The sequence below is a fragment of the Primulina tabacum genome, chromosome 2 (assembly GCF_025594145.1).
Source record: "Primulina tabacum isolate GXHZ01 chromosome 2, ASM2559414v2, whole genome shotgun sequence".
NCBI classification, from domain to species: Eukaryota; Viridiplantae; Streptophyta; class Magnoliopsida; order Lamiales; family Gesneriaceae; genus Primulina; species Primulina tabacum.
Genome location: NC_134551.1, coordinates 12,057,742 through 12,070,654, shown reverse-complemented (window position 1 = coordinate 12,070,654; position 12,913 = coordinate 12,057,742).

Below are 12,913 nucleotides of genomic sequence, written 5' to 3'. Positions count from 1 at the left end.
GAATTTTTTAGGTCACTCATCTCAGTATTACTCTCAATTAAACATGTTTAACCCAATATATATATTAAAATATATTTAAATGTCTATATAATTTGTTTAGTGAATTATATTTTTAGTAATATATAATTATAATATTATAATATAAACAGAAATTAAAATCACTTATTATATAATAAATATTTGAAAAATATATTATATTTGAGTATATAATTTATCAGTTAAAAAGTAATTAAATTTGCCAAAAATGTATAAATCTAATATGAAAACTTTCGGCAATTAGAGCTACAAAAATCAGGAATTAGTAAAAAAAATTGTGTTTAAGTCGTATCGATGCTTCGACAGTCATACACCATCGGATTTTTCCAAAATATTTGTCATTTTAGGATCTGTAACTTCATTTTAGATATGTAAGGTCCAAAATTAAGATGACGTAATTCAACTGCATGCGAATCTAGGGAATAAGGAAAATGGCTAATTAATTGATTTTAATTGCCAAATTGGTTATGTAATATGTTTATATGATGTTTTAGTAGTTTTTCTACTCATATGCATTAAATGTATTTTTAAGGGTTATTCAGTTGCGATCGAGGAACGGAAACCGAGGACTGAAAAATGGAAAATAATTTTATTAAATAATTGTTTTTTATTATTTAAAAATGATTGATGTTTTTTCTTATTTTTAAAAATAAGGAGTTTTGAGGTGATTTTATACGTCGAGACGTAAATTTTATCGGTGTTGGATTTTCAATAAAAATACGAACGTGTTGGCAACCCGGCTAATAAATTCTCAAATTTTATTAAACAAATATTTTAGTTAAGTACTAATGGGATAAGTGGACCTAATTAACATTTTTAATGGACCTAAGCTAACAATTAGTGTTTGGTTAGGATTTTATTTAATATTCAAAGTGTAAAAACCCTACCCATACCCCATAAACTCTCGGCCCCCTTCCCCAACTAATCCCAAACTCTTCCTCATACAACTCACACGCACACACAAGAAGCAAAAAGGAAAAGCATCGAGTTTTGCTAGAGTTTTTCAAGCCGTCGTTCCCTCGTCATCGTTCTTCAATCGTCAACGTTTAATCGTGCTTTAAAAACGCAAAGGCACGTCTTAATATCCCAACTACTCATCTATCACACCATACTATTTATTTGATCATGTTTTGAATGAAAACAAGTCACACATCAAGTTATTTTCGTGACTATGCATATGTATGGGTTAAACTCTTGATTTTTGGTTTCAAAATTATGTTTAACATGATAAAAAGGGGCTGCCATGTATTAGGATGTTAAGGGACAGCTTTTACACGACGTTTAGGGTCCTAGACACACACCAATGACCCTGCAAATAAGAAACGATCAAGATGGAACCACCTCTCGGCTGTTGCGATCAAGGGCTCGGGTTTGAGTTCTTTTGTAGCATGGCTGAGCACGGTTGGGACCAGGGCTGTCTAGGGTAACGCAATGGGTCAGGGAAGGGGTCCTAGCCATGCTAGGCCTCGATCACCAAGGCTGGGAAGGAGTCCTAGCCAACCCGAGAGGGCAGCGCTTGTGTTTGCTGGGCAGTGCAGCCGCGCGAGGGTTCAAGGGCTCGGCCAGGGGGCTCTGGGCTGGGCTAGGTTGCCTCACTAGGGTCCTAGGAGGGTGCACAAGGGGCTGGTTCAGGGTCTGGTTCGGTTGGCTAGGTCCTAAGCGCTTGATCGAGGAGTCCTTGTCACAAGAGTGTCTCGGCAGTGGCTTGCGGTTGGGGCTAGGGTCAGGTCCTAGGAGTGCTTAGGGTCTAGTAGGGTCCAGGGGAGAGCTGTGTTGGCTTAGGCCAGCTCGAGCATGGCTCGATGGAAAATTCAAGCTGGCTTGAAGGGGCTCGGTTCGATGGACTAGGGTTTTCTTCTTTGAAACTAATTCGAAACATGGCTCACGGGGGTCGAGTCATGGTTCAAGAGGGCTAAAATAATATAAAAAGTTTAAGTTTTAAATTTGAGAATTTTATATTAAATTCTGAAATAAATCGGGATTAAAACGCATTAAAAATGAATAATTAAGGAATAATTGAAAAGTCTAGAATTTAAGCTAAATAAAATTATGGTAAATTTAATTTAAGCTTAAATAATTATTTTTAATATGTTAGAGTCAATGAAATTAAGAAAAATTCAAATTCGAGGATTATTAATTCTAGGGGTAAAATGGCAATTTTACAACCGTAAATTAGTAAACGTCATGGCAGTGTCTTGAAGGCTGTTTTATATGTTAATATGATTATTTTGCATGGTTATGGATTTTTATGATTTAATATGGACATTTAAAAGATATGTTCCATGCTTGGTTTAAAATAAAAATGATATTAATATGCATGCTTTTATAAAGTGATGATAATACAAAATGTTGAAGGATGTGAAGGGATTGTGACTAATACAATGATACAAATATGATGATATGTTAATACGTAAGGCCAATGCTCAGTTGACGGTGAGAGTGTCGCTGATGTCCCCGCCACCGAGTACTGTGGTTACATGTAGATGGATTCATCGCTCAATACGAATACGAAAGTCACAATCAACGATCTGAATTCAGCGAACATGAATAAGAATATGAAAATGTTTATGATGAATATAAATATAAATATGAATATGTTGATATGAAAATGTTTATGAAAATTTTTATGTTTAAGTTTATGCATCTTCATGAAAATGTTATTTTACATAAAAGTATTTTCACTGTTGCATGTGATCTGTATACGTATAATGTTTTTATCAAAATTATGGTGTGTTGAGTTTTTAGACTCACTAAGTGTGATCGATGCAGGTGAGTTTGATGTTGAGGGTAGTGGAGGTCTTGATGGATGATCTGACTGGAATGAAGGTGCACATAACCCGAGGACCGGCGCTTCTAGTTTTCCGCACTTACGTTTGTGATTTATGACCTTTAATGAAACGTCTGATATTCGTTTACTTAAAACGTGCTACAAATTTTTTTTTAAAACCTCACTTAGCATCGGCCGAACCATAAAATATTTTTTACATCATTTTAAAAATAAAAATCCAACTGCTATTTAAAAATACAAAGGAAAATATTTTAAAGCATAAAATCGTCAAACATTTTACCAACCTAAAAACATTATTCGAAAAGTATAGCTCATAATATAACCTCTCAAAAATCTCTCATAACATAAATAAAAGACATAAAAATATCTTTAACATTGCTTAAAATCATAAATCATAACTAGTGCGGAAAACTAGCGTCGGTCCTCGGGTTATGTGCACCTTCAGTCCAGCAAAGTCAACCATCAAGACCTCCATTATCATATTCATAATCAATATCACCTGCATCAATCACACCTAGTGAGTCTAAAGACTCAACACGTCATATTCTTGATAACGAGTAATACGTAATACAGTTAACATATAACAGTGAAAAATACTTATATTTAAAATATCATTTTCATGAAGATACATAAACATAAATATTTTCGTAAACATTTTCATGATGCATAAAACTTTTAAATAAAAACATTTTCATAATCTTATGCATAAACATTTTCATATAAACATATCCATATTCATATCAACATATTCATGTCCTCATATTCATATTCATATTAACATATTCATATTCATGTTCGTGTTTGTTGAATTCAGATCGTAATTGTGACTCGTGTTCTTGATCGTATTGGGCGATGGATCCATCTAAAGAAAACCACAGTACTGGGCGGCGGGGACACCAGCGACACTCTCACCCGTCAACTGGGCCTTGGCCAACGTATTAACATATTCGTATTCGTATCACGTATTCGTATTCGTATCCGTATCCAAGGAAACACGATCGTCGGGCTCCTACTGGGACCATAACCCTCACGATATTTCCAACATGTAGTAGTCACAATCCCTTCACGTCCTTCAACATATTATCATCACTTAATAAAAATCATGCATATAACATTTTTCATTTTAAACCAAGCATGCAACATGTCTTTTAATTTCCATATTAAATCATAAAAATCCATATTCATTTAAAAATCATACTTTAACATTTAAAATAAACATTTTAACATTTTAAATCATAAAAATCCATAAACGTTTAAAATCAACATTTTAACATATTAAATCTTAAACATTTAAAATAAACATTTTGACATAAAAATCCATAAACATATAAAATAAACGTTTTAGCATATTAAAAATTGATAAACATTTAAAATAGACATTTTAGCATATTAAATCATAAAAACATCCATAAACATTTAACATAATCATATTAGCATATAAAACAACATTCGGGACACTGCCATGACGTTTATTAATTTCTAGGTGTAAAATGACCGTTTTACCCCTGGACGTATAATTTCTCGTTTTTGACATTTTCTTAATTTCATTGACTTTAACATGTCCCAAATAATTATTTAAGCCTACATGAATTTTCTCATATTTTTATTTAGCCTAAATCGACGACTTTTAAATTAATATTTAAATATAACGTATTAATGCGTTTTAATCCCGAATTAAACCAAACCTTAATATAAAATTTCCAAATTAAAAACTTAGACTTCTAATAATTATTTAAGCTTAAACCTAATTTTTCATAATTTTATAAAGATTAAACTAGGCGTTTCAATTAACTTGTTAATTAGCGTTTCGTGCGGCGATTAAATCCCGAATAAATCCAAAACTCGTTATTTTGATCCCAAAATTTAAACATAACCTTTTTTAATATTTATTCTACCCTTCCAAGTCATGAGCCACCCCCGTGGACCCATGGATTCGATTTTAGCTTTATTATTTTCGTTTTTGACACCTTATCGAACACACCGAGACATCTCCTAATTTATCCGAGCCACGCCCGAGCCACCTTGAGCCAAAACCTAGCCAACTCACCTAGGGACCCTACTGACGAAGCCCAGCTCGTAAAATCAGCCCTGGCCCGCTCAAAAAGCTCCTGGAACTCGACCCATATTTCTGCACGTTTGATTGTGTGTGCTTCCTTGCATGTTTAGGACTCCTAACCCAACTAGGACTCTCCCAGCCGAGCCACCACCGAGCCCACCTGACCCTAACCTTCCCTGGACCATGCCCAGACCATACCCAGACCAACCCAAGCCCCTAGACCAGCGCACAAGCCACCTGAAGAAGGCACACCTGTACGTGACTCTATGATGCAATCCCCCCCACGTTTTCTGTTGCTAGCCACCCAACCACCGAGCTGACCCTTGAACCAGCCCTCCAAGCACTCTACTAGGACCCTAAGGACCTAACCTAGCCCAGCACAAGCCCCCTGGCCGAGCCCTTTCACCTTGCACCAGCTTCTGAAACCTGCGCGTGACTTGTTCTCTCTCGGGTGGAGTCCTAGCTTGCTAGGACTCCTCCCCAGCCTCTTTCCTCGAGTCCTAGCATGGCTAGGACTCTTATCTTGACTCATCCACGCCCCTAGCTAGTCCATAGTCCCAGCCGAAGCCAAGGCCAGCCACCCTAGCCCTTAAACCGTGCCCCTCAAAAACCATGACAGTAAGGTGGTTCCAGCTTGTGTTCTATTTCGTTTGCAGCATTTTGTGTGTGTCTAGGACCCTTTAAAACGTGTAAAAACATCCCCTAACAATTCCTAATCATGACAGCCTCTTTGACAACATAACAAACATGTTTTTGGATGAAAAATCAAGAGTTTAGAACACATATATGCATAGTTACGAAAATATAAAGTTGTGTGCCTTGTTTTCTTTCAAAACATGTTCCAATAAATATTATGATGTGATTGATAGTTTGAAAGAAAGAAATATGGCGTGCCTTTGCGTTTTAAACGCACGATTTTTCATTGACGATTGAGGAACGACGACGAGGAAACGACGGCTTGAATTTTCCTAGCAATTATCGATGCTTTCTCTGTTGTTTTCCCAAACTTTTTCTTGAATTGGAGGTGTGTGCCGTGACTTGAAGGGAGAGAAAAGAGTTTGAAGATTTGTAGGGTGTGGGGCGTGGGATTTTATGGGTTTAGGGTGGGGTTTATAACTTTAAATACTTAATTAAGTTGCTAATAAGGCTTAAGCCCACTAAGTAGGTAATTTAGGCCCATTAGTGCTTAATTAAATTATTAAAAATAATTTTGATTAATAAACTTTGTGAATTTATTAGCCGGGTTGCCAAAATGTTCGTATTTTTGTTGAAAAACCAACACCGATAAAAATTACGTCCCGGCGTATAAATCCATCTCAAAACCCCTTATTTTAAAAAAATAAGAAAAAACATCACCCATATTTTAAATAATTTTAAAAAAATTATTCCATAAAAATATTTTCTATTTTTTTAGCCATCAGTCTCCGTTCCTCGATCGCAACTCGAATATCCTTTAAAAATACATTTTAATGTAACCATGTAGAAAAATATATTTTAAAATGCAAATATACACTACATAATTAATTTATGCAATTAAAACATTTAATTAAAATACACACAGAATTTAATAACTCGTAGGCATGTGGTTCGTGTGGACATTCAAATTTTTGGGGCATTACATTTAAGGTTATGTTAAAAATATTTTACGACTTTTTATTTATGCTTTGAGTGGTTTTTGAGAGGTTGATAGTATGGACTATACTTTTCAAATATTGAGAATCAGGCTGAGAATAATGAGAACGTCAAGAGAATCCACCCCCGCCTCCTAATGGGGATGCTGTTTTTCGCGTACTTGAGAACATGACCCGTTTCTTTAAGCAATTTCAGCATGCTCCTAGGCCACATCACGATTTTTATGATCAGTTCCGGAGGCTAGCGCCAAAGGAATTTTCTGGCACTACCGATCCCTTTGCTGCTGAGGCTTATATTCATGCACTCGAGGTGCACTTTCGTTATCTGAATATGGGGGATGCTGACCGTGTGAGGTGCACAACTTACATGTTTAGGGATGATGCTTCTTTATGGTGGGAAGGAGCCGAGCATGGTATTGACATCGCTACTCTTACTTGGGCTCAATTCAAGGAGATATTCTACGAGAAATATTTTATAGCTGATGTTAGAGGACGACTGCAGAAGGAGTTTATGAGCCTCCGTCAGGGAGACTCGACCGTTGTTGATTTTGTGAGGAAATTTGATAGAGGTTGTCACTTTGTACCCCTTATTGCGAGGGATGCTGCGGAGAATCTTAGACACTTCATGGATGGTCTACGACCTACCATACGACATAACATGATGATGATGTGTCCCTTGGATTTTGCTACTGCTACCACTTATGCATTTCAGTCTGAGCAATCTTTGAAGGACATTGACTTTGAGATGCAGCGCAAGAGACAGCAACACCAAAATAATTCGCAGCCAAATAAGAATCCATACATGGGTCCTCCTAGACCTCAAGGGCCACAAAAGCCCCAAGGTCAAGTCAAGAATCAAGGACCACGAAAGCCACCACTTCCTGGAGCACCAAAGCCTGCTGATAGGCAACCATGCAAGGAGTGCAATCGCTTGCACTATGGGAAATGCATGTGGGGATCTTTTACATGCTTCATATGCAAGGATGAATAGCACAAAGCTGCTGATTGCCCGAAGAAAAATGCACCTACTATGGGGAGAGCATATGTTATGCATGTAGGAGTGGGTACGGTACGGTATGCCGTACCGAACTAGGATACCGTATACCGTACCGTAAATATCAGTTTGGAATTTTTCCATATCGATACCGATACCGGAAATTCAGTATACCGCACATTCGGTATACCGAATTTTCGATATGAAAAAAGTTCATACCGGATACCGTATCGACACCGAAAATTTTTTCGGTATACCGAATATCGAACTTAAATTTAAAAAAATAAAAAAAAAATTATTTTAAAAAACAATTCCGTACTGATACTGATACCGAAAATTTTGATACCGTACCGAAATTTTCGGTATATCGATTTTTTCGGTAATTTCGGTATTTTTTCGGTATTTCGGTATTTTTTCCCACCCCTATATGCATGCAGAGGAAGCTGAAGAGGAGCCAGACACTATGCTCATTACGGGTAACCTAGTCATTTAACATTTTTATATTGTCTGTATTATATGAAATGTTAAATTGGTAATTAGAATTGAATTGGGATCAAGATTTACCTAGTTGAAATTAGGTTTCATGTTCTACCTTAATTGAAAATTAAGATATGATTTAATAAATCATATAATTGGTATTTATTTTTTAACCTTATATTATGCAAAGGTTGAAATTATTCCAAATGAAGTTTTATGACCAAAAATTAAGAAAAATCATAACTAAGGGTTTGTATACGGGTTTCGAAAATTCTTGAGGGTTCAACGTGCAATTTTCGAAAGTTAAAAGACTAAAATGGAATTTCCGAAAAATTTAAGGACTTAAATGAAATTGTCGAAAAATATAAGGGACCTAAATGCAATTACCGAGAATTAAAGGGTCAAAGATGTAATTTTAGAAATTTAAGGGACCAAAAAGTAAATTTCTGAAAATTTAAGGTCAAAATTGCTAAAATTCAAAAAATTTGGGGACTAAAATGAAAATTTCGAAAAATTGAAGGGCTAAAATAAAATTTTCCAAGAAATGCTTAAGTTCAACGCGTAATCTTCACGTAACTTTGGGAGAATAATGATAGAAATTCCTTAAGTTTCAACACGAAAAGATTAAAATACATTTTCGCCGCAGGGAGGATTATCATTCAAGGTGTAGCAACATATGCACTGCTAGATTCGGGAGCTACACAGTCTTTCATATCTGAAACCTTCATCAAGCGACTTAAGATTATTTCTGAAGATATGGGTTTGAGTTTCAAAGTTTCTATTCCTTCTGGTGATCTAATGCTCACGTCTAAAATTTTCAAGAATCTGGAGCTTCGTTTATCCAGAGATGTGGTTCGGGCAGATCTTATTGTACTCCGTATGCCTGAATTTGATATCATACTGGGTATGGATTGGTTATCAGCAAATGGAGTTTCGATAGATTTTCGTCAGCAATCAGTTTCTATTCGACCGCCTAGTGGTAAATCTTTTGTCTTTGAGGCGGCAAGGAACAAGCAAATGCCGCACATTATCTCTTGTCTTTGTGCGAGGAAGCTTATGAGACGTGGATGTCAAGCCTTTCTCGCATGTGTCACTACCACACATGCTCCTATCAGTCAGAAGTTGGAAGATGTTGATATTGTCAGAGACTTTCCTAGCGTCTTTTCCAATGACGTTTCTGGCATTCCACCCGACCGTGAGGTGGAATTTTCTATTGAGTTGATGCCGAGCACTGCACCTATTTCTAAAGCGCCTTATCGTCTAGCACCCGCTGAAATGAAAGAATTAAAATATTAAATCCAATAAGGGTTTTATCCCCCCTAGTTACTCTCCGTGGGACGCGTCAGTGTTATTTTTGAAGAAGAAAGATGGCAGTATGCGACTCTGTATTGATTATCGAGAGCTGAATAGAGTCACTATCAAGAATAAGTATCCTCTGCCAAGAATTGAAGACTTATTTGATCAGTTGCAAGGAGCATCGATATTTTCGAAGATTGATCTTCGTTCTGGCTACCATCAGTTGAAAGTGAGAGAGTCTGATGTTCATAAGACAACGTTCCGGACTAGATATGAGCACTATGAGTTTATGGTCATGCCATTCGGGTTGACCAATGCGACAACGATCTTCATGGATCTCATAAATCGCGTATTTCAGCCATATCTGGATCAATTTATTATAGTCTTCATTGATGATATTTTGATCTATTCGAAGAATAAAGAGGAGCACAGTCGTCATTTCAGGACAGTACTGCAAGATAGAAAGTTATATGCAAAATTCAGCAAGTGTGAGTTTTGACTTGATAGAGTGGAATTCTTAGGCAACATCATTTCTAGTGACGGTGTTGAAGTAGATCCAAGTAAATTCGAGGCAGTGAGAGAGTGGCCAGTACCGAAGAGCGTTACTAAGATTCGTAGTTTCTTGGGACTAGCTGGTTATTATCGAAAATTTATTCAGGGATTCTCATCTATTGCAGTACCTTTGACCTCCTTGACAAAGAATAATGCAAAGTTTATTTGGGGATCCGAGTATCAAGACAGTTTTGACAAGTTGAAGCAAGCTTTGATTTCAGCGCCTGTGTTATCTATGTCATCGGGGCAAGGAGAGTATGTTTTGTATACCGACACTTTTAGACTTGGTTTGAGTGCAGTTTTGATGCAAAATGACCGAGTTATAGCCTATGCGTCGAGACAGTTGAAAGTTCACGAGAAAAACTACCCTACTCATGATCTTGAGCTTGCAGCGGTAATTTTTGCTTTGATGATTTGGAGACATTACTTGTATGGGGAGAAGTGCAAGATATTCACCGATCATAAAAGTTTGAAATACTTCTTCACCCAAAATGAGTTGAATATGCGACAGCAAAGATGGCTTGAATTGGTTAAAGACTACGACTGTGAGATTAGCTACCATCCGGGAAAAGCTAATGTAGTGGCAGATGCATTGAGTCGAAAAGCAGCAGTTATCACTCAATTATCACTTCAGAGACCGTTACAGTACGAGATACAGCGGTTTGCGCTTACAGTGTATGCTAGGGGCGAGGCCCCTAATCTTGCAACGTTATCAGTACAGTCGACTTTGAGAGATAGAATCCGTGAGGGACAGCCCACTGATGAGCAATTGAAAAAGTGGAGAGCAAGAGGCGAAGCCAAGGGCCGGAAGTTGTATTCTGAGGTGGATGATATAGTTCGATATCGAGATCGGTTATGGGTTCCTAGTGACGACTCTTTAAGAGAGCTCATTATGAAAGAAGCTCATGACACGCCATATTCCATTTATTGGTGGCCGGACATGAAGCGAGATATCCTGCGTTTTGTGACCGAATGTTTGACATATCAACAAGTCAAAGCAGAGCATCAGAGGTCAGCGGGAAAGCTTAAGCCACTTCCTATTCTCGAGTGGAAATGAGAAAATATCAAGATGGGCTTTGTTGTGGGATTACCGAAGACTAGTAAGGGATTTAATGCTGTATGGGTGATAGTGGATCGTCTTACGAAATTAGCGCATTTTCTACCTATCAAGACGACATTAACCATGATTCAGTATGCGGAGTTATACATTCGAGAGATAGTTCGTCTGCATAGGATTCCTGTATCTATTGTTTCTGAATGAGATCCGAGATTTACGTCATCTTTCTGGAAGAGTATGCATGCAGAAATGGGGACCAAATTATTATTCAGTATAACATTCCATCCTCAAACCGATGGTCAGTCCGAAAGAGTTATTCAAATTCTAGAAGATCTATTGCGAGTTTGTGTGATCGATTTCCAAGGAAGTTGAGAACCGAAATTACCTCTAGTGGAGTTCACCTACAATAATAGCTATCAAACAATTGGGATGGCTCCTTTTGAGGCACTATATGGAAGGAAATGTAGATATCCTATTTATTGGGACGATGTTGGTGAAAGAAGAGAGATTGGTCCAGATGTGTTAGAAGAGACTCCCGAGCTTGTAGTTAAAATTCGATAGAGAATGAAGACTGCACAAAGCCGACAGAAGAGTTATGCTGACAAAAGACGTAGAGACTTAGAGTTTGCAGTGGGATACCACGCATTTGTGAAAATAGCACCTATGAAAAGTGTTATGAAATTTGGCAAGAAAGGCAAGCTTAGCCCAAGATTTATAGGTTTGTTTGAGATTTTAGAGAGGATTGGAACACTAGGCTATAGAGTGGCACTGTCACCGATGCTTTCTGGAGTTCATAATGTGTTTCATATTTCGATACTGTGAAAGTACATGTCAAACCCATCACATGTACTAAATCATGAACCTCTACAATTGACTCCAAATATGACTTATGAAGAAAGACCTGTCCAAATCTTGGCAACGCAAGAATGAAGACTCCAAAACAAAGTCATTCCAATGGTCAAGGTCAAGTGGCTGAATCACTCGGAAGAAGAAGCTATTTGGGAAACCGAGAGGGACTTGAGAAGTCGCTACCCAAAGCTATTCGGTAAGTTCTAATTTCGAGAACGAAATTTTATTTGTGGGGGGAAAGGAATTGTAAGGTCCAAAATTAAGACGACGTAATCCAACTGCATGCGAATCTAAGGAATATGGAAAATACTTAATTAATTGATTTTAATTGCCAAATTGGTTATGTAATATGTTTATATGATGTTTTAGTAGTTTTTCTACTCATATGCATTAAAATGTATTTTTAAGGGTTATTCGAGTTGCGATCGAGGAACGGAGACCGATGACTGAAAAATGAAAAATAATTTTATTAAATAATTGTTTTTGATTATTTAAAATATGATTGATGTTTTTTCTTATTTTGAAAATAAGGGGTTTTGAGGTGATTTTATACGCCGGGACGTAAATTTTGTCGGTGTTGGATTTTCAACAAAAATACGATCGTGTTGGCAACACGGCTAATAAATTCACAAATTTTATTAAACAAAATATTTTAATTAAGTACTAATGGGATAAGTGGACCTAATTAACATTTTTAATGGGCCTAAGCTAACAATTAGTGTTTGGTTAGGATTTTATTTAATATTTAAAGTATAAAAACCCTACCCATACCCCATAAACTCTCGGCCCCCTTCCCCAACTAATCCCAAACTTTCCCTCATACAACTCACATGCACACACAAGAAGCAAGAAAGAAAGGCATCGAGTTTTGCTAGAGTTTTTCAAGCCGTCATTCTCTCGTCGTCGTTCTTCAATCGTCAACGTTTAATCGTGCCTTAAAAACGCAAAGGCACGCCTTAATCTCCCTTCTACTCATCTATCACACCATAGTATTTATTTGATCATGTTTTAAATGAAAACAAGTCACACATCAAGTTATTTTCGTGACTATGCATATGTATGGGTTAAACTCTTGATTTTTGGTTTAAAAATTATGTTTAACATGATAAAAAAGGGTTGCCATGTATCAGGATGTTAAGGGACAGGTTTTACACGAATTTTAGGGTCCTAGACACAC